The sequence below is a fragment of the Pinus tabuliformis genome, chromosome 2_2, assembly GCF_031772625.1.
Source record: "Pinus tabuliformis cultivar Carrire ecotype Pingquan chromosome 2_2, CPIR1, whole genome shotgun sequence".
NCBI classification, from domain to species: domain Eukaryota; kingdom Viridiplantae; phylum Streptophyta; class Pinopsida; order Pinales; family Pinaceae; genus Pinus; species Pinus tabuliformis.
The window spans coordinates 137,698,263-137,719,790 of NC_142300.1; the positions used below are offsets into that span (position 1 = coordinate 137,698,263).

Here is a 21,528-nt window from a genome sequence, read left to right on the forward strand (position 1 = left end):
AACTCCACGATGGGCCAGTAGGCAGACACTATGCTGGAGATGCTACTGCACATAAAATCTTACGCGCAGGATATTACTGGCCCACGCTATTCAAAGATTCACACAGTTACATGAGGAGATGTCAAGTCTGCCAAACTACTACTGGAAGACAAAAGAAGCCGTCCCTGCCACTACAGCCAGTAAACATCGAGCAACCTTTCAGTCAGTGGGGCTTGGACATAATAGGTGAGATCGTTCCTCACTCTTCTAAGCATCATAGATACATCCTCACGGCAACATATTATTTTACTAAATGGGTAGAAGCAGTTCTACTCAAGACGGCTAATTCTAAAAATATTATTGAGTTCATAGATCAATTTATAATCACTAGGTTTGGATTGCCATCCGCTTTAATGTTTGATAATGCATCATACTTTTCTGGAAATGCAATGACTGAATTTGCACTTAAAAGAGGATTCAAACTTAAATATTCGGCCAATTACTATCCGCAAGGTAATGGGTTAGCTGAGTCAACAAATAAAAACCTAATCAGGATTATTAAAAGAACAGTTGACCAGAATCAAAAGAATTGGCACAAGGCTTTGATATATGCTTTATGGGAAGATAGGATAATGCAAAAAGCTTCTATCAACACTTCTCCCTTTAATTTAGTCTATGGGAAAGAAGTGGTTCTTCCAACTCACTTAGCCATTCCCTCTTTGCCTTTAGTACAATACATTGATGAAGTATCCGCTTCCTCCTTACAACTAAGACAAATGGAAATAATTAAATTAGAAGAACAACGAGAACAAGCACTAGTAAAATCCTCTTTTGATTCAAACATAATGACGAGAAAAGATTTTCAGATTGGAGATTTAGTTTTAAAGTGGGATAAGGCTCATGAAGAAAAGGGAAAACATACAAAATTTCAAAGGATGTGGCTTGGTCCTTTTCATATTGTTGAGGTCATAGGTCCATCAACATTTGTGTTACAGGATTTAGCAAGCAAGAGGGATCCTTTGCCTGTTAATGGACAAATTCTCAAGAAATATTTTCCATAGAAGATTATTCTTCTATTTTTGTAGAATAGTTTTTCTTTTCATAATAAAACCAGTTGTGAGTGGTTACATTTGACATTTACGAAAAAGGCACCAATTCTCTTTCAGATTTTGAACTTTTCACTTGTATAAATAGCAAATCTTTTGGAAAACTGATCTTTATTATTGACAGATACAGTTAAAAAAACTTTAGCTTAGATATGATACTAGTTTCAACTTCAAAAAATTTTGATGAAAGCAACCTTTAGTGAAGAAATTGTTTTATCTCAGTACAATGAAAGGTATCAATAACAAAATAAAGATTCTCTGTAGAACAGCTGTTTCCAAAAAACTCTATTATTGTCGTCCAGAGCTATCTTAAGGAAACAATGACTTCCTCCCTGCTAAGGAAAATCACAGCTTTCAGAGGAATAATCCAAGGATACACTATATCTTGAAGAATAAGAGGTCTCATCACGAGTCGGCTTATCATGATCACATATATTATAACTTGCTGACTTTTCCAATACTGTCCACCACAATAGGGCAATGACTCAAGATTGTTGCAATCAAAAGACAAGGGGTCTCATCACGAGCCAGCTTGTTCAGCAAAGTTATAAATCAAGTGAGTGACTGTGTCATAATTTGTCTTCCAAACCAAGACATTGTTCTTTAAGAATAAAAAGAAAATCAAAGCAATAAGTGTGGATATGGATTTTTCTTTGAAATTTGTAGATCACCTTAAGTAGGATCCAAGGTCATTTCTAGATAACAGGTAACCCTGTCGAGGCTATAAACGCCTGCTAGTAGCAGAGGCTCTACCTACGACAAATGAGCATATTTAAAACTAGTTTACAGAGGAGACTTTATTTTATTTTTACAAGACCAAGTAATCACTGATGTAAATACAAGGACTAGCCTGAGGAAGCAAAGAATTAGAGTATAAAGTGGTTGAAACAAAATATCATTGACAGTTTAGAGCATAATGTACTCTATCTTTCCATAACAAAGTTTAATTTTCTGAAAATTTTTCTGTTTTGGAAGTTTGAAAAATTCAATAGAAAAACAGAGATAACTGGTTCTTCCAAGTGAATCGCCAATTGTTGTGGCAACCAACAACCCTCCTCCTTATTTAGTATTAGCAATAACACTAGGTAAGTGGGGACCCTTAGTAAAAATTCAAAAAATTCAATTAAATCTCATGTATTTTACTCCTTAAGAAAACATCGCATCGCGCGAAGAAGATATGATATTTCCTTATGAGTAAAATGATAAACTGCAAAAGTGCGATGCGAATTCCATCGCATCGCATACATTAAGAAACACTCATATTGGAATAACCTTAAAAATCGCCTATGGCCGATATGTGATTAGCATCGCATATCGCAATATCGCATAAAAAACACATAACCATTTAACGATTGTAACAATCTGCGATTCTGCGATAAGCGCAATACAACGATCTGCGATTCTACGATAAGCGCAATCGGAAAACCCTGCGATAACACATCTTAATGAAAAAATGTGATAATGCGATATGTGACATTGCGATGCTGCGATGCGAATCGCAGAAATTGTCCATCACAAATTTTCCCCGGCTCAACATTTAAGAAAAGCTGTCCATAAACCAAAAATTGGTTACGCGCTTTAATGAAAATTAATGAATGATACGCCAAGTGTTAATGAAAGACATTTTTGTGTTTTTCGAAGAGTTAGTTCACGTTAGGTGGCATGTTTTTGTACATCCATAGAGCGTAGAGCTTTCTTGTCGATTTTTATTATCATTACTCTCTCCTCATGTGTAAACTACAGGAATGAAAAATAGAAACAACATGAAGCAATGTGTAGGAAGCAATTAAGGAAAAGGGTAAAGATCCAAATTCTCAACAGAGAAGAGATGCCCTCATGAACAGATATCGCATGCAATAGAGCCACAAATTCTAGAGCACTGCTGAGCTATCCATTACAGATCTTTCAGATAGAGCCATGGTTGAATGAGTAGTTGAACAATGCTGATATCAACGGGCGATTTAACTCTCAAGGTCAGAAGCTCACGAAAGCGGTATGTTTACAAAATTTTGAAGCTTATACCCGGTGAAGGAAAAGGTGCTAAAGGCGAAAAACGCACCAGAAAGACTCGGATCAAAGAACAGAGGCAGTTTCCGATGTGTGATTAGCGCCTAACTGCTCAGTCACTCATGAGCCCGGAAAATGCAAGAAAGAAAAGGCAGAGGCAATTTGAGGATTAACCAAGTGGAATTCAGATTATTACTGAGCATACACAGTAAATCCACCTAGCTAGAAGATGATTCTCAAGTATATCTTCTATTTTGCTAAAAAGATGGTGCCAGCTCTTGCCATATCTGTTTGCTTAGCTCAACCAAAAGTGGAAGACAGTTAGCCGACTCTACCCAGGCAAATATTGAATGCTCGCAACATTAAGGAGCAAATGCAGAAATAGTTAGATATTAGATTTAATTTTTAGAAATAGTTTTGCTTAGAAAAAGGGCGGTTATTTAAACTGTATCCTGAATCTGTGTAATTAAGTTATTTAGTTAGTAGTATTTAAACCCTTCTCATGCATTTAGAAAAGGGTCCAAAAATTTATCAACAACGTTTCCTCAGAACATGCACTTTTTCACCCTCAGAGGAGGTTTTGGTGAATGAATGGATCAAGATTTGTTAATGTTTGCATTTGATATCTGCTACTGATGTTGCACTTCTGTACTCTTAGTAGATATTAGAGCAAGGAGAGATAAATCATTGTTGCTTAAAGCTTATGAGTATGACCAGTCATAAATTGTACTTTTATCTCTTGACCATTTCTGCTTATATGTTAAAGTGATATACAATTTTTAGTTGTTTATATGTTATTGCATGAATGCTTGAGTTATCATTTGGCACTTTTGTATGGTGGTAGCTATTTATTTATGTTTAATGTATGAATAGCTCATTATGCGAAATGCTGTCCACAACTGTTTCGCCTAACTTTTTATGTGAAGTGGTCCATCTTAATTGATTTCCTTTCTTATAATCGCTGAATGATCTTTATTACCAGTTGTTATTTGAAATCTCTTTAGATCGCATAATAGAAGAATTAAATCCCGGGTTAGCATAGATTTAGATGTGCTGTTTATTAGATTACAATAGCATAGAATTAGATTAAAGTTTGAATTAGAATAGCTTAGATAGGAACTGTTAGATCAGCAACATCCAATTCTACACACACACACCCATAGATTGGGAAACTGGTCCCATTATCCCAAGTGGGACCCGTTATACCAAACGGATAAGGAGCTGCCAACCAAGGTCCGGACTGGGCGGGTATCCCCCTTGTTGTCGACCCGATTTTCGGGGCTTCAAAATGAGGATACAAAGAGAAACCCCTTTAGCCAATTGATAAATCTCAAACAAAAGGGTTCAATGGAAGAGCACATTGATGAATTTCAAAAATTGAATAGAAGGGTAAATTATATTCTAGAGAAGCAAAGGATTGATGTCTTCATATGGACTTTAAAGGATAAAGTTCAACATGATGTTCGTTTTTGGAACCTGATTCATTGGAGGAGGCATTCAAGTTGGCAAGAAAAATTGAAAGAAAAATTATGGAAACAAGGAATCCCACCACTCATGACTATAATTATGGAAGTGTTTCTTCTCCTAGCCTTCCACAACCTACAAGGCTTACACCACAAGAATTGGAAGAAAAAAGAGAAAAAGGACTTTGTTACAATTGTGATAGAAAATGCACTAAAGGTCATAAGTGTGCTGAGAAGAAATTATTTTACATAGAGTATGAAGAGGAGGAAGAAAAGGATTAAGAAACATCAAAAGAAGAGGATATATGCCAAGACCCAACCCCAGATAAAGAAGAGATGAATCCAACCATATCTTGTAAAGAATTGGCAAGAATTACCACTCAAACTCTCAAGATAGAAGGACATATCAAGAAGAAAAAGGTTCAAGAAGTGAAAGATCACATCGAGAAAGAAGAAATGAATCCAACCATATCTTTTAATCCATTGGCTGGAATAACTACTCCTCAAAATATCAAGATAGAAGGACATATCAAGAAGAAAAATGTTCAAGAAGTGAAAGATCACATCGAGCATCAAGAAATGAATCTGACCATATATTGTAAAGCATTGGAAGAAATTACCACTCCTCAAACTCTCAAGATAGAAGGACATATCAAGAAGAAAAAGTTTCAAGCAGTGAAAGATCACATCAAGATCAACAACAAGATCTCCAACTTTTAAAGGATAACACCACTTTGGTGCAGAATCGAATGAAACAACAGGTAGATCAACATCCCAGTGAAAAAAGTTTTGATGTAGGTGATTGGGTATTTTTACGGCTACATCTCAAGCAAGCTATTTGTGAGAAGTAAATGTTGGCAATACTACATGCTCTTAAGAAATGGCAAACTTACCCAATGGGAAGACACTTCAAGGTAAAATGGATCATGATAGTCTTAAATACATTTTAGAACAAATATTATCTTTAGAAGAACATAAAAAATGGGTCACAAATATGTTGGGTTATGACTTTGACATCATCTACAAAAAGGGAAGAAATGTTTTGTTACAGATGCACTCTCAAGAAAGGATAAGGATGTGGAAGCATTATTTTGTGCTATTTCTATTATACAACCAGATTAGATTAACGAAGCAAGGGATGAATGGAAGAAGGACAAAGAAGTGTGGCAACTCATTCAAAATTTGTAGAATATCCCAATTCAGACAATATTGCAAGAACTTGAAGAGGAAGGAAAAATCATATTGGAACTCGGAGCAGTCACAAAAACAAGAACACGACAGCTAGGAAATCGATCAATTTCAGAGTATCTCATCAAGTGGAAGAACTTACCCGCTGAAGATTCCACATGGGAGGACAAGAATTTATACAGAAGCATCAAGAACTACTCAAGCATTGAGGACAAAACCTTTTGAAGGAGAGGGGCATGTTAAGTCCCTATACTATTAGTGTAACCCCTTATTGTTATTAGTGCAACCCCCTTATTATATTGGTGTGCTCATGTAGTCCCCATATTGTTATTATTGTGCCCCATAAAAGCCCAATACTGTTATTATTGTGTCCTAACATTATTATTGTTATGTTGACTCTGATTATATTATGACCCATTAGACTCTTATATATAGAAAGGAGGTATTGTCATTTGTATCATCCAAGAATTGTTCATTTGTGTAATGTAAAGGAGGTTGCCCCCTCAAAGAGGATGAATTCTAAGGTGTTGATATATCTGTTCTATATTTTTATAAGCTCGTTTCATAACATTAGGAAAGGTGAATGATGGAATAAATAGGGAAAGGGAGTGGCTAGGACTTCTACAGAGCTCAAAACAGAGTTTGTAAGATGGCTAGATTTTCTCAACAAACCTGCAAAGTTATTCTTATGGAATGATGAATTGTTTGAGGGACTTGGTGGATTTTGGTGATCATGGATGGATGAGATTGGGCTGGGGTTGTTGGCATGAGATATTGTTGCACTATTGAAACTCCTGCAATATATAAATTACTGGAATTTATCCATGAATCATATCAAACAAGGAAGATTTCCAATCAACTTAAGAAAACATAATTTCATTAGTTATTTTCCTAGTTCATGCATGAAAATACTTGCAAAATATTGTGAAACACCATGAGATCCAATATAAATTTGAAGATATCATAAATGACAATTGAAACCTATCTTTGAGAATTGAAAGGATGCTCGCCTAAGTAGCAAAAAACCCTAAATTCCATAAGAAATCAGAATTTTGTCTTCTTGGGGCTGAATAGGAGTTTTCCCTCAAAGCATGATCCCTGAAGGGAGGAGTGAGTCCAAATCCACCTTCTATAAGAATTTTTGGTATTCCTTTACCTCTCTAAACTACTTCTGAAGCTATGCACAAATGGAAGCAAACTAATCAAATTTACCACTACTTGCAATGAAACAATGTTAAAATCAATTCAACACTTAATCTATGAAATAAACTAAACATGCAAGTATAAGAAGAGGATCCTTTGCCGATAGTTTTGGTCCCTAACTAAAGAGCTTCAACCCTCTGATTCAACTCAGTGTTGGATCGAAGAAATTCTCATTCTCATTATCATATCAAAAAAATTACATAAAAATGTTTTGCCACAAATATTGAACTCGAAAATGCTTAGTGCTCTTACATAAAAAATATAAATCCTAATGAAGCTCTAGGCCTCCTTATTTATATCACTAAAGTCTCCAACAACTTCCTTAAATCTAGGGAGTCTTGGCTCCTAAACTTAAGATGAATTGGCTCTGAATTGTCACTAGCGTGGGTGCCCATGATCTCCATGACTCGACTACTTGCAACTCCGAGATAGTGTGATTTGATTGATGAATATTCGAATGAGTGAGGATTTTAATAAGGAGGATCTATCTCCTATAATCTCTCCTCCTTGTCTCATTCAAGTTTCTACCCTTAATTAGCCAAAATTTCCATGATTTTCTCTCAAAAACCTGCAATCAATGCTCATTATACCACTAGACATACATCTTACTTTTACTCATCCCATTAAGAAAAATATAATTAAAACATGTAAGGAATTATGAGAAGAGTTTATTTTAATAATATTGGAGTTTCATTAAACTCCATATAGTTACCCAATGATGAGGCTCATCACACATTATGAGGATACAAAGAGAAACATATTCTTTAGTCAATTGATAAGTCTCAAACAAATGGGTTCAATGGTGGAGCACATTGAGGACTTCCAAAAATTGAATATAATGGTAAACAATATTGTAGAGGAACATAAGATTGATGTCTTCATAGTGACTTTAAAGGATAACATCTAACATGAGGTTCGCCTTTGGAAACCTAATTCATTGGAGAAGGCATTGAGGTTGGAAAGAAAATTTGAAGGAAAAATTATGGCAACAAGGAAGCCTACCACTCATAACCATAAATATGGAAGTGTTGTTTCTCATAGCCTTCCACAACGTATAAGGTTGAAATGACAACAATTAGAAGAAAAAATAGAAAAAACGCTTTGTTACAATAGTGATAGAAAATACACTAAATGTCATAAGTGTGTTGAGAAGAAATTATTTTACATAGATTATGAAGAGGAGGAAGGAAAGGAACAAGAAACTTCAAAAGAAGAGGATATACACTAGAAACCAACACCAGAGAAAAAAGAAATGAATCTGACCATATATTGTAATCCATTGGTATGAATTACCACTCCTCCAAATATCAATATAGAAGGACATATCAAGAAGAAAAAGGTAATAGTGTTGATTGATTAGGGTATTACCCATAATTTTATTCATTGTAAGATAACCAAGGAATTGAATTGCTTCCTATATCCAACACCCTGTTTAGGAATTGAATTCCTAAATTTCTTTGGAAAGTGCCATAATATCAAGCTATCCATGGGAGAATATGTATTTAATAGTCTAATGCTTTCCATTCCAATGGGTGGTGCTGATGTTGTACTATGAGTCCAATGGTTACAATCTTTGGGTACGATAGCTTTTAATTTTCAAGAAATTTTCTTGAATTTTTTTTGGAAAGCAAAGGAAGTTGAATTTAGGGGCATCACAGGGAAACCAAGAAATATAATCAACTCTAATGGCATGAAAAAGCTTCTAAAGAAAGAACAACAAGGTGTAATTTCATAATTATGTTCACAACATGTTCAAACATCAAAATCATCTATTTCTCTAGATCTCCAAAATGTCTTGGACAATCATTCCAAGATATTTGAGACTACCAAAGGCCTCCCACCTATTCATGATCATGATCATGCTATTAATTTGATTCCATGAAGTGTTCCTCCAAACATTAGGCCTTATAGATATCTCTATGCCCAGAAGATTGAAATTGAACATATGGTTGCAGAAATGCTAGAGGCTCGTATACTTCAACCTAGTCAAAGCTCTTTCTCTACTCCAGTAGTATTGGTGCACAAGAAGGATGGATAATGATGCATGTGTTCGGATTATAGGGAGTTCAAGAAGCTCACTATCAACGATAAATTTCCCATTTCTATCATTGATGGATTATTGGATGAATTACATGGAGAAATTTACTTCACCAAGTTGGATCTTCATTCATGATATCATCAAATAAGAATGAAGACTGAAGACATTCCAAAAAAACATTTAGAAATCATGAGGGTCATTATGAATTTATGGTCATGCATTTTGGCCTTACCAATGCACCTTTTACATTTCAAGGTTTGATGAATTCCATTTTCAAACCCTTCCTTAGAAAATTTGTGGTAGTAGTTTTTGATGATATACTAATATACAACAAGTATTGGAAGGATCTTGTTCAACATGTTGACATGGTGATCAAACTATTGAAGGAGAAGCAATTATATGCAAATACATCCAAATGTTTCTTCAGAGTATAGGGAGTGGAATATCTAGGTCATATTGTATCTCATGAGGGTGTTAAGGTAGACCCTAATAAAATTAAAGCCATTAAATAATGGAAAATCCCTACATCCATAAAGCATCTATGAGTATTTCTTGGGTTGATAGGGTTGATAGGGTATTATTGCAAGTGTATTGATAATTATGAGAGAATAACAACACCTCTAACAACATTAATGAAGAAAGATGCATTTTCTTGGACTTCAGAAGCAACTAAGGCCTTTGAACATCTTAAAGAGGCAATGTGCTAAGCAACGGTCTTAACTACGCCAGACTTCACGAAAACCTTTATTGTGGAATGTGATGCCTCAAGAAATGATATTGGTTTTGTTTTAATGCAAGAGAGAAGACCCATTTATTTTGAAAGTCATCCAATCAAAGGAAAGTATTTACACAAAGATATTTATGAGAAGGAAATGTTGGCAGTACTACATGCACTTAAGAACTGGCGACCTTACCTAATGGGAAGAGACTTCAAGGTAAAAATAGATCATGATAGTCTTAAATACTTTTTAGAAAAAAGATTATCTTTAGAGGAGAAACAAAAATGGGCCACAAAGATGTTGGGTTTTGTCTTTTAAATCATCTACAAAAAAGGGAAGAAAAATGTTGTTGTAGATGCATTTTCAAGAAAGGATGAGGATGCGGGAGCATTTCTTTGTGCCATTTATATTGTCCAACAAGCTTGGATAACCAAAGTAAGGGATGAATGTTAGAATGATGAAGCAGTGTGGGCACTCCTTCAAAATTTGTAGCAAGATCCCAATACATCTAATACATTTAGTTGGAAAACTTATTCATTATTGTACAAAGATCGCCTTTACCTTTGTAAAAATTCCCAACTCAAACAAAAGATTCTTTTGGAATTGCACACCTCTTCCTTAGGAGGAAACTCAAGATTTTTATAAACTTACCACAGGGTTAAGAAGGAATTTTTTTGGAATGGCCTTAAATATAATATTCAAAAGTTTGTGGTGGAATGTTTGGTTTGCCAACAAAATAAAGTTGATACAATTAAGACCCCGAGTCTGCTATAACCTTTATCCATTCCATGTCAACATTAGGATGAGGTTTCAACGGATTTTATCACAGGTTTAGCAAAGTACAAAGGAAAGAGTGTCATCATGGTGGTAGTTGATAGACTTACCAAGTATGCACACTTTTGTGCATTATCTCATCCATTTAAATCCAATATAGTTGCTATTTCATTTATGGAAACAATTCAAAAGCTACATGGAAACCCAAAAGTTATTGTGAGAGACAGAGATTTCATTTTCACTGGAAATTTTTGGATGAAATTATTTTCTTGTCTAGGTACTCTATTAGCTCATAACTCATCTTATCATCATCAACCTGATGGGAAAACTGAGATAGTGAAAAAATGTTTGGAAGGATATCTTCGCTACTTTGTATCTGATAAACAAACACAATGGGTCATGTCGTTACCTTTGGCTGAATGGTGGTATAACACTTCCTTCCATACTACAGTAAAAATGACCCCATTTATGGCACTTTGTGGATGTCATCCTCCGTCCATAACATCATATTTAAGAGTAAATTCTAAGGTTCAAGAAGTGGAATATCACATCGAGCATCAACAATAAGTTTTCCAACGCTTAAAGGGTAACCTCACTTTTGTGCAGAATAGAATGAAACAAAAAGCATATCAACATCACAACAAAAGAAGTTTTGATCTAGGCAACTGGGTATTTTTATGGCTACAGCCATATAAACAAATGTCCCTCAAGAAAGATAAGAAGGATAAGAAATTATCACCAAAGTATTATGGTTATTACAATTTGTTAGAAAATTTTGGTACTATTGCATACAAATTGGAGATTCTTGCATCTTCCCGAGTGCTCCTAGTTTTCCATGTTTCACGCTTAAAGAAGGTTATAGGTGAAAATCTCCCAATTCAAACAATATTTCTAGAACATGAAGATGAAGGAAAAATCATAGTGGAACCTAAAGCAACCACGGAAACAAGAACTCGACAGTTACGAATTGATTAATTTCAGAGTATCTCATTAAATGGAAGAACTTACCCACTAAATATTCCACATGGAAGGATGAGAATTTTATACAGAAGCATCCAAAACTACTCAAGCATTGAGGAAAATTTTTTATTGAAGGAGAGGGGAATGTTAGGTCCCTATAATACTAGTGTGTTCCCTCATTATTATTGTCATTGTAGCCCCCTTATTTCTATTGTTGTGAAAATGTAGTCCCCATATTGTTATTATTGTGCCCCATAGAAGCTCACTATTTTTATTGTTGTGCCCTTAGATTAATATTGTTATGTCAACTCTAATTATATTGTGACCCCTTAGAATCCTATATATAGAAAGGATGTTTTGTCATTTGAATCATCCAAGAATTGTTCATTTATGTAAAGTAAATGTGTTTTCTCCCTCGAAGAGGCTAAATTTGAAGTCGTTGATCTATCTCTTCTTTTATTTTGTGAGTTGGTTGCATAACAAAAAGAAATAAACACACATAAAGAAATATAACAAAGAGCATAATAATATAGTGGAAAACTAAATTCTGTTAATAAATTAAATGATAGAATACTATATAACACAAAATGGTTAGAATGGTGGTAGCTATATATAAAGAGAGAGATGAAAACTACATGAATTCACAAAATATATCATAAGTGGATTAAATAATTACATTTTAACATAAAGAAATAAACGTAGAGGTTTAAAACCCTAACTCCAGAAGATTAATTTCCATAAGGTTTGCAACCCTGAGGTGGTTAGTTAGCACATCATCTTCCTTGAGGTGCAACTTTTGCCTAAAATATGTGTTTGGAGTGTAGAATAGCTTATAATAATGTAAACTTTGAAACGAGAACTATAAACTCAAAAATGGAACTCTAGCAAAAAAAAACCCCAAAAAACATGAAAAACAATGATAAAAATGAAAAGTGTTGATGTTGGAGTAACGCTTTTTTTTCTACGATAAATTTTCAACATGTTTTAAAAATGGCAGGGAAAACCAATTTTTCGTGCAAAAATTGTGCAAAAAACACCCTGAAAATGAAATCATTGATGCTGGAATAAAGTTTTTTTTCTAGATGTTTTAAAAATGGTAGTGAAAACCAATTTTTTAAGCAAAAATTGCGCAAAAAACACCTTGAAAACGAAAAGCGGTGATGCTGGAATAACACTTTTTTTTTCTAGGGTAAATTTTCAACATGTGTTGATGAAATAAGGTATGTTTTTTTCACGTTAAATTTTCTAAACTTCAAAATAATGGCATAAAAGATTTTATCATGACTCTGAAAAACATTAAAATTCCAAAAGAATAATGAAAACATAAAATTAAAAATTAAAAATAAAAACAAAAATAAAAACAATGAAAAAAAAAGTAAAAAATAAAATAACAAAATGTAAATAAAAATATATATTAAAAACAAAACATAAAAATAAAAATCAAATATATAAAAAGGAGAAAAAATCAAGCATAAACAAAAAAATGAACAAAAAAAACAGAAATCATATAAATGCTAAAAAAGAAAAACAAAATTAACCTATAAAAGATAAGAATTAAAAAAAAAAAATTAAAATATAAAGAAATGAATAATAAGAAAAACATATTTTTAGAAAAACATAAAAAATTTAATTTGTTTTTTAATCTCATATATGATAAAAATAATTGGAAAAAAAATAAAAATAAAACCAAAATTTTTAAAAACTATAAAAATAAGTAAATAGAAATAGAAAATTATAAAAAACCATTAAAAAAAACATATATATATATATATAAACTAGATTTTAAAAAAACTAGAAAATTAACCAAAAAAACAAAAAAAAAAAAAAACCACAAAAATTAGATTAAAAACATTGAAAAAAAACCTAAAAAATAATCAAATTTAAATAATAATAATAATAATAATAATAATAATAATAAAATTTACAAAAACATATATTTCTTCAAGTTAAAAAAAAATGGTATTTAGCTACCCGTTGGGGGTGCAATTTTTTTTTCTAGACTTGAATATATATATATATATATATAAACAATTTTTATTTTTTTTGTTTTTTGTATTTTGTATTTTGTTTTTTGTTCTTTGTTTTGTTTTTTTTATTTTTTAAATTTGACTGTTTTTTAGTTTTTTTTAAAATGTTTTTAATCTAATTTTTGTGGTTTTTAAATTTTTTTTGTTAATTTTCTATTTTCTTTTTTTTAAATCTAGTTTGTTTTTTATTTTATTTTTTTTAAATCTAGTTTGTTTTTTATTTTATTTTTTTTAATTTTTAGCTTTTTGTTAATGGTTTTTTAATCTTTTCTATTTTTATTTACTTATTTTTATAGTTTTTTAATTTGTTTTAGTTTTTTTTTGTTTCTGTTTTTGTTTTTGTTTTTTTCAATTTTTTATTGTTTACAAAATATATATACATACATACATACATACATACATATATATATTTTATGTTTTTTTGTCTTTATATATATGTAAAAAAAAATTAAGTAATCATCATTTCAAAAAATAAATTGACATAAAAAATTTTAAGTGTCAAAAATTCTAACATTTATAAAGAATATTCGCACTTAATACATTAAAAGATTTAAAGTGTTGAAAATAAGCCCTCTAAAAAAATGGTTGATGATACATCAACATGTTTCAAAATTAGCATCAAAATCACTAATGTTTTAAAAAAATAATTATATTTGATAAATAAGAAAATTTAAAGTATCAAAAATATGCTAAAAGAAAGTGTGATCTCCGTCGCCACTTTTCAAAATCGGTTGACTTTTCTTCTACCTCAACGAAACGGGTAATCATATTGGTTCCCATTTCAAAGTTTACATTATTTCATTTGAAAGAACTATCTAAGGACTACAAATATTGATCATGCAAAGGGTATGCCATAGCCACCAATTTGCCAAAAAACATTGTTTAGGGACCTCAAAACAACCCCAAAAGTTCAGGACCCAAAACAAAATTGAAAAGCTACCAAGAAGATAGAGAACCATTAAGTCAATGGAAGAAGTCGGTGGTCAGCAATGTACACTTGGATCATATAATTAACAACTAAGGTAGATAATCTATTATGATACTAGACAGAATTTGGGATTGCCCACACTAAATTTTATTGTCACCTTATACAAGCTATTGAATACTTAAGTGTTACTGAATCAAGAATTGATAAAATGCTTTGATTCTACAATGATCTCATGGATATAATATAATAGTGGTGGCACACCCTACTAAATCTACTAGTGGTTGACCTAGTGATGTTGTTGAACCAATTATACAATGACAAACACTACACACATGTGCAAGAGTATTGTGTATTCAACACCTTACGTAGCTTATAAAGGATTTGTTTTCAACTTGGCACATATAATATCAAGTAGATAAACTTGACCTTTTGAAGAGTTTGTGACACTCTTTCCAGTCACACACATGAATTCTACATGATGGATATCACTTTTGTACCCACTTATTTCCTAGGAAAGGACTTTTGTTTGAATCCACCAAATCTACCTATACATGTTTACTGTTAAGACCTATGGAAGGAGATGTATACTTCCATGTATGAACATAAATGTGACAACTTCTTAGCAGCCCTATATGAAATTATATTCCAATGGGCCACATCTAAGGTTTTTTAAAGATGAAATAAATGTTATGGAACCTATAGGTAACTACAAGTTAGAGAAAAATGTTAATTACATTAGAATACATAGGTGCACCAAGGTTCTTGTTGTAGTGGCTGCAACACCCTCCAAAATTTTGGCCTACACTTAAATTTTGGAGCCTAATGTGGATCCTATGATCAGTTGTTCCTTAGTCACTTATTGGGAAGCTTATTATTTCAAGCTCCCTTCTTAAATCTTAAGAGTCATTCATGCTTTCATTTTTATAACATGTGTCATCTTCGAGAATTCGGATTATCGCTTGTAATGCAAAGGGAAGTTCTTTTTGCTTCAACGAGAAATCTTTGTGAAAATGAGTAGTTGTAATCATATATACATGTTTCATGCTCATTTCCAAAGTTTCATGCACTATTACACAAGTGTTTCCATTATCCTCACAAAGTTTATCATCGGAGCCACACTTGTCATAAGATGCCGCAAAAGTTGTTGCATTAAGCGAAGTATCTTTTCATATGTTTTATATGGTTTATGTTGTACCACTAAGTGTTCAAGTGTGTGATTGTAGTCAAGTTCTATCACTGTTCACATCAGTTCCACTAACCCCACACTTAGTCAAATTCCAGAGTATTCCTAGCCACCTACCTCATCCAGCTTTCCTGAACTGTGTATGTTACATCTGCAACCCCTAAGAATTTTCCTTTTCTATTGGAACTGCACAATGCATAGAAATCACAACCTCCCTTGGCATCCAAAACTCTGTAGTGGCTTCCTCTAGTGTCCTTCCCTCAACTAGAACCCAATGTATCTAGAAAATGTGTAGTTTTGTTTGTCAAGAATCTCAACCACCCAATCCACCTTGCCTCCTGAAACTGCACATATTTTTCCTCCTAGGGCTTTATCCTACAACAACCACTACCTGCTTAAACTGCACAATTTTGTCTCTCAATGGCCACTGCACAATTATTTAGCTAAGTGAGGATTATGAAAAAATTTCATCCAATCTAGCTTGATCTGCGCACTACACAGTCTCAGTGATGAAGCTTGACCCTTGGTTTCTTGAACTACGAAATTGTGCAGTCACTGACCCTTCTCCCTTGGCCTGTCACTCAGTCCCGACCCAATTTATGAATCCAAGTGCAACATCTTAGACTAGGGGTTTATCACACTGATGTCATCTTATCACGAGTGGATTATAAATACAATAATTCTACCAGGCTATGGCAAGATGATGAAGTGATGAAGGGGGAGGGCATTCTAGATGACACTCAAGGAGTTGAGGAGAAAATACAGTTATTAGATAAGAAGACCAAGGAACCCAGGGTGTGATAGAAGACTAAGATTGCATGAAGACTCCACTTGATGCATAACCGTTTGGAGGGTAGGTATGGGAAACAAAACACATATTTTGAAATACACCTCCCAGTGTAGCATGAACGACCACTTGTCGTTGTCATATCATTATGTATTCAATGATATGCATGGTTTCAAGCATTGAAATTCATTCCATGTGTTTCGTCTATGTGCCTTTCTCCCTTTCCCTTGTTGGATCAATTGTCATCTTTTGGCATGTTTGGCTATTATGTCATGTTTTTGAACCTTTTCTGGTGATCTCAAAGGTTGGCCTTAATATATACAAGTTGTCCTAGCCATGTAAACACCTATTGCGCTCATACATAAAGTCTTGAGTGCCATCATACAAGTGTCATCACGATCATACTAAAGTCTATCTCAAGTGTCACACTTGTCGTTTCTTGTCATTGGACAGTCACTTAGAGGGAAATTCTTTGTTTTTTGTCCCGGTGGTCTATGTTGTCATGTCATTGAAGTATTCTAAGTGTGCAATCACAGCTCAACTTCATCACAAGTCAATATTCATCCCGCACTTAGCCATTTTCGGAAAATATTTCCCAGTCAGGCAACTCAACTTCGTTGGGCCCTGACTAAGCTATGTTCTACGTAGTCTTAGCCCTCAATGATGTGACCTTGCTGACTAGAACTGCGGAGTGCATAGTCATTGTCCTCTAGGGCAGCTTCACTACACAATCCCAAAGTTCAGCAACCTTCCTTGACTTCCAGAACTGTGCAGTAGTTCCTTCCAGATCGGATTGAACTACGCATTTCGCACTTTTAGCCCTCAATATTTTCACTTGCATGTTGTAATCTTGCACTGTGTAGATAGCCAAACCTCCCTTAGCTGGAGCTCACTGTCCTCAAGAACTACACATTTTTGGTTTCTAGGCCTCTCTGCTGTCCAGTCCTCCTTACCTCTAAAAATTGTGCATAACTGACCTCCCTTGTCCCCACCTTGCACCAACCACTACTGACTTGAACTACGCAATCATGTCTCCCATTAGCCACTGCAAAATTTTTCTCCTCAGTGAGGACTGTCCTAAAAAGTTCCCAATCAAGCTTGAGTTGCACTTTGTGTAGTCTTAGTAATCAAGCTCTCTCCCTGCCAACTGGAACTATGCAATGTAAAGTCACTATCCTTGTCTCCTAACCTATGACTTGTCCCAAGTTAAAACAATGTAAACTTTGAAACGGGAACTGATTCTGTTACCCGTTTTGTAGAGATAGCAAAAAAGTGACCCGATTTTGAAAAGGGGTGATGCAGAATACACATGTTTTTTTTAGAGCATAGTTTTTTGCACTTTCATTTTTTTTATGTACATTGCGTTTTAGAATGGTAGCGATTTTCATGCTAATTTTAAAAAATGGTTATTCTGCATCAGACCCCTTTTTTAAAACACCTATTTTTTGACTTTAAATTTTCTAATGTATGAAATGTAAATAATTATTTCGTAACCCTTTTTTTAAAAGACCTATTTTTTGACTTTAAATTTTCTAATGTATGAAATGTAAATAATTATTTCGTAAATTTAATAATTTTGGAAGTGATCTTCTTCTTCATATTTTCTAGTTTTTATTTATTTTTATTTTTATTTTTGTAGTGGGGCTTTTATTGATTTGCATATTTAAAGAAGAAGGTCGATATTTTACATTTTCGATATTTTACATATTTATACATCATTAATTAAATTTTCAATCCACATGAAATAATTGTCTCTAAAAAACAAATATAAAAATATATATAAAAAAGACAAAAACAAAAAATAAAAAAGTTAAAATTTTTTTATATCATAAACCATAAAAGAATTTAGAAAAAAAAACAAAATTATAATATATATATATATATATAAAATTAAGTAAGTAAATATTGAGAAATAAAAATATATATATATATATATATATATATATATATATATATATATATATATATATATAAAAGAAATAGAAAAATAACGAGAAATTAATAAAAACACAAAAAAAAAATAAACAATATATATATATATCAAAAAATACAATTATCTTTTATTAAATCTACCTATTTTATTTAAAAATAAATATATATATATATATATATTTTAACAATCTTGTCTTTTATTAAAAAAAAATTATTTAAACAAATTTTATTATTATTATTTTTTAATTTAAAAATTCAAATTATTAAAACTACATTTTATATTTTCAAAAAAAATAAAAAAAATTAAACCTACATTTTAGGTTTAAAAAAAAAAAATTTAAATTTACATTTTTTTAAACTATCTTTTTTTAATTAAAAAAAAATTATAATGTTTTTTTTAAACAATATGTTATTTATTTCAAAATATAAATCATAAAAAAAAAAAAAAAAAATCTTTTAAAACAAATTTTAATTTTTTAGTTTAAAATTTAAAAAATTAATATATATATATATATATATATATATATATATATATATATATATATATATATATATATATATTTAATTAATATATTAAAAAAATTAATTGTAATTATGTGTGTTATAAAAAATTTAAAAAATATTATTAAACTTTTTTATTTTTTATTTATTAAAATTTTTGTTTTAAAACATATTAAAAAAAAATAAAAAGAAATTTTTTTATTTTTAAAAATAATAATTTTTTCATTTATTGTTATATTTAAAAAATAATATAAAAAAAACACGGCCCCGGCCGCGCCACCAGCGGGCGGCGGGAGGGCCGTGGGTCGATTCTGGGAATCGACCCACGGCCCTCCCGCCGCCCGTTGGTGGCGCGGCCGGGGGCCCAAGGGCAGTCCGAGCAAGGAGGTCGCGGGTTCGAGCCAGCCGGGGCAGGGTCAGGGTCAGGGTCAGGAGATTTTCCAGCGGCGCGTGGGAGAGCTTTTCCAAACCCTGGTAGAGACGCCAGATGAGCTGCTGTCCCTGGCATGGCTCCGCGATGTCGTGGAAACGGCGCTTGGCTGCGAATCGGAATTCAAGTCGCTGGTGCCACGGCCGAAACCTCCACTGTCGAAGGTCGAGGAGAAAATCGCGGCGGACTTTTTTGAGCGCAGCGTGAAGGCACTAGACCTCTGCAACGCCATCCGTGATGGGATAGAGCAGGTGCGCCTCTGGCAGAAGCATGTCAAGATTTTGCTCTGTACCTTGGACGGGCGCCAGCGTTCTCTTGGCGAACCCCAATTTCGCCGTGCGCTGAAAGCCCTCGGCGACCTAGCGCTGGCCATGGCCGCCGCTGTCGATGACAAGGATTCACCTGCTGGGGCCGCCGGACTGCTACTGCTCGCAAGCCGGAACCGCTCATTCGGGCGCCCAAGCCAGCGTGGGGAGGATGCACCTTTGCATTTCCGGTCGCTCTCGTGGAGCGTTTCATGTTCGTGGTCCACCGGCCGCCAGTTGCAGGCCATGGGTTCGAATCTCGTGGCTCCGAAAGGCACCGAAGTGGCGGCCTCGAATGGCTTAGCTACTGTAGCCTACACAATGAACAATGTCACCTTATTCGCCTTGTGGGCACTCGTGGCGGCCATCCCTTGCCAGGACCGGGGTCTCCAGACACATTTCTCTGTACCGCGGAATTTCGTATGGGCTGCCCCACTTGTCTCAATTCACGATAAGGTCATGGAAGAGTCGAGGAAGAGGGACCGTAGGAGCTCCGACTCCGTGGGGTTGCTGAAGGAAATTCACCAAATTTCTACATGCGTTCGCCATCTCTCTGATCTGGCAGAGACAGTGAAATTCCCTTTGGCTGAACAGCAGGATCAGGAGGTGAGGAGACTCGTTCTGGAACTCATGCATCTTTGGGCTGCTTTGAAGGACGGGCTTGACCCCCTGGAAAAACAGGTCAGAGAGCTTTTTCATCGAATCATTCGCACCAGAACTGAGGCCTTTGATTCTTTCAGCCGCCCCAGTTCGCAGGATTAGATAGTTCTTAAGATGGTATGTCATTGTGTTTTTCTTTCCACTGTACTTCTGCCCCATGTACAGTTTTGAATGTTGTGTTGAGGCTTGCAGGTCAGCCCTTGGGCCCCCGGCCGCGCCACTAGCGGGCGGCGGGAAGGCGTGGCCGTGTTTTTATTTTTTATTTTTTAAATATAACAATAAATAAAAAAATTATTATTTTTAAAAATAAAAAATTTCTTTTTATTATTTTTTTTAATATGTTTTAGAACAAAAATTTTAATAAATAAAAAATAAAAAAGCTTAATAATATTTTTTAAATTTTTTATAACACACATAATTATAATTAATTTTTTAATATATTAATTTAAAAAAAAAATTATTAATTTTTTAAATTTTAAATTAAAAAATTAAAATTTGTTTTAAAAAAATTAATTTTTTTTTTTATTTATATTTTGAAATAAATAACATATTGTTTAAAAACAAAAGTTATAAAAAAAAATTAAAATTTAATTTTGATTAAAATATTTTAATCGATTTTTTTATTAATTTTTTTTAATAAATTAAAATTTAATAATTTTTATTACTATTAATTAATGAATTTTTTTCCAAATTAAAAATAAAAAATACATTTAAAAAAAAATTATCTTTAATTTTTTGTTTGTTTGTTTTTAAATAAATAATGAAAATTTAATAAAAAAATTTATTTATTTATTTATTCTTAAATCAAAAAGACTTTTTTTTGTAAGTTGAAAATGTTTTTTAATTTTTTTTATTGGAAAATACCTATATTTTTAAAAGTTCAATATTTGTTTAGATAATCTTCGGCAAAATCACATAATCAATCATTTGTCGACGCGTTTCGAACCAACCAGTGTGGTTCATCGTCAGGACAAGTTGAACAACTGATCTAGTTTAGCTTGATTAAATAAGGTGTGCAGAGACTCCAACGGCTATAATGCAACGGCTAATTTTGACTTGACGATCATAGTCAAACCCTTAATTTTATTATTAATAGAAGTATATAATTTATTATTATTCGTTAATTGAATAATATAATAATTCTTATTGATTAAATATAATGGTCATTATATCTTCTTATTTACTAAGTAATCTATATTTATTATTATTCCCCAATTTATTTAAATATAAATAAATAGTATTAAATTATTATTATTGTTAGAAATTAGTTACAATAGGTAACTTGTGTATTTATTTAATTATAATAGTTTAAATCTAAGGGTCCAAAGGTAATACCAG

The 21,528-nt window shown here is 33.0% G+C and overlaps 1 pseudogene; it reads left to right on the plus strand.

The window, feature by feature from the left end:
- LOC149191690 (protein BYPASS1-LIKE pseudogene) overlaps window positions 1-20,340 on the plus strand; it is a 96,628-nt pseudogene extending 76,288 nt beyond the window's left edge.
- The last annotated feature ends 1,188 nt before the right edge of the window (window positions 20,341-21,528 follow it).